Source organism: Ursus maritimus, unplaced genomic scaffold (assembly GCF_017311325.1).
Source record: "Ursus maritimus isolate PB19 unplaced genomic scaffold, ASM1731132v1 scaffold_11, whole genome shotgun sequence".
Taxonomy (NCBI): Eukaryota; Metazoa; Chordata; class Mammalia; order Carnivora; family Ursidae; genus Ursus; species Ursus maritimus.
The window spans coordinates 56,114,192-56,116,040 of record NW_024423453.1 but is presented as its reverse complement, the minus strand read 5'-3'; the positions used below and the strand labels follow the sequence as shown (position 1 = coordinate 56,116,040).

Genomic DNA, 1,849 nt, shown 5'->3' with positions numbered 1-1,849 from the left:
AAAAAAAAAAAAAAAAGAGGGGAGCTGATTCAATTCTTATAAACAAGGGGTTTTTTCCCTACAAAAAAGAAAGAAATCTCAGAAATCTTATACGTGTTTATAATGTCTAGGTAATTATCCTTCTGTGCTCCAGTTTTAAATACTACACAAATAAAGCCTAGTATATGCAAAATTAATATGAGATTCTAAGGTAGTTCCTGATCCAAGTTTAAGATCAAAACACAAATGTTACATACATACACAAACTATGTCTTGATATACACATAAATTTAGACTAAAGATAGAAAAACTGAATATTAACTTAAATGTGGGCAATTTTAGCAAAAGTAAAACCCACTCTCTGAGTTCAATATTAATCTTTTCCTGGGACCTACTTTCACTCTATTAAAAGGTCTTTTCGACGGTTCCTAAAGGAAACAGGAGAAATCTTAAAGAATGTCCAAGGGTATATACCTAATCAGTGTAGGTCTGATCATGTAGGTATCTAAGACAAACCAAGACGAGAGCCCTGGCATCACAGTTGACCCCAAATCCGTGAACATGACAGCTAACGAATCTTCACTCATACAATGCAACTCACCTTGCAGCTCAGAGGCATAGCAAAATCGGTGGCTGTTTTTTGCGCTGCCTTTGGATTCTGCATCTGTTTCAAACCTAAAAACCTAGCTGCCCTGGGAGCTCCACCTGAAGAAAGCTTAACACAACAAAAACTACTCCAATTTAAAAGATACCTTGGGTTTTCTACTGAAGAGGTTATGGAAATTTTGCCAGGTGGGACGTTTTTTGTCCTCCTTCAAACACGGGAGCAGCATTAAGTTAAATCCGTTTCCTTTGGAGGGCCCTAAAGTCAACTGCTTCCACCCAAAATTAAAAATAAAAATCTCCAACCTCAATTCCCTCTTAAAAGACTAAAACTGAATCCATGCTCCAACTCGGAAATGAGGTAGAACGCCTTTCAACCCACCACACCCTCCTTCCTCGTTACGCAGCCCAATTCCCATCCGCGGGCGAACTGGGACTGTGAAAAAGGGGCTGTGGGTTCCGGACCAGACCGGCCCCGAGCCACGGAAGGGGAAGAGAAACAGCGGCAGAAGGGAGCCCGACAGGTGCGTCTACGCGTGACGCCACCGCGTTGACGTGAACGGCCGCTCAGCGACTGGCCGCCGACTACCTCCTCCACCCGCCGCAATTGGAGCCGCGTCCGCGCCTATTGGGCAATGTGGGAACGGTGGGCGGGCCGGGGCTGGGGCGGCAGGAGGAGGAGCCAGGCGAGCTAGCCAGCCCTGAAGGGCCGCGCTGGGTGTGAAAACCTTCCCTGGCTGTTAGCTCACGTCACTCATGCTTTGCTGTTTGCCCCTCTGGTGACCTCGCGAAAGGACGGGAGGCGGCCGCCTTTGGGGAAACATTCTCCGAAGGCCGCAGGCGCGCGCCGTCCCAGCGTCCTCGGGAACTCCGATTCCACCTCTGCAGAAGACCCGGAGCAGCGCGTGAAATCGCGGCTAGCTTCGACCCCGAAAGCGAAAGGCAAAAGCAACCGTCCACGAGCGCTACTTCTAAAACAGATTGAGAGAAATGTCCTTCAGCACCAAATGATGTCTGTGTTTCTAAGTCGCGAGCAGGAATGCAGCGGGGCTCACGGCGCCTTTTATGTCGTTGCGAGTTATGTGCCCAACATACATGCAGAGAGAACGGATAACCCAATTTTAGCTATTACGCAGTTTCAGAAAATAATGCTTGGAAATTGTTTGGGGGGAAATATGTAATTTGAGGATTCTACACGGCCGAATTGAATCTATTTACTTTTAGCAAACGTTTATTAACGTGTGCCAGCCAAAATTCAGTAAGCCCG

At 47.1% G+C, this 1,849-nt stretch overlaps 1 protein-coding gene across 2 annotated transcripts in view; it reads right to left on the bottom strand.

Annotated features, from left to right (window-relative positions):
* Nucleotides 1-1,120, bottom strand: part of CLCN3 (chloride voltage-gated channel 3) — a 92,635-nt gene extending 91,515 nt beyond the window's left edge. For both annotated transcript variants that reach the window (XM_008685632.2, XM_008685633.2), the window contains exon 1: nt 581-1,120. The gene's annotated coding sequence lies outside the window, so the exon portion shown is untranslated. The remainder of the gene's footprint in view (nt 1-580) is intronic.
* Between the last annotated feature and the right edge of the window lie 729 nt (nt 1,121-1,849).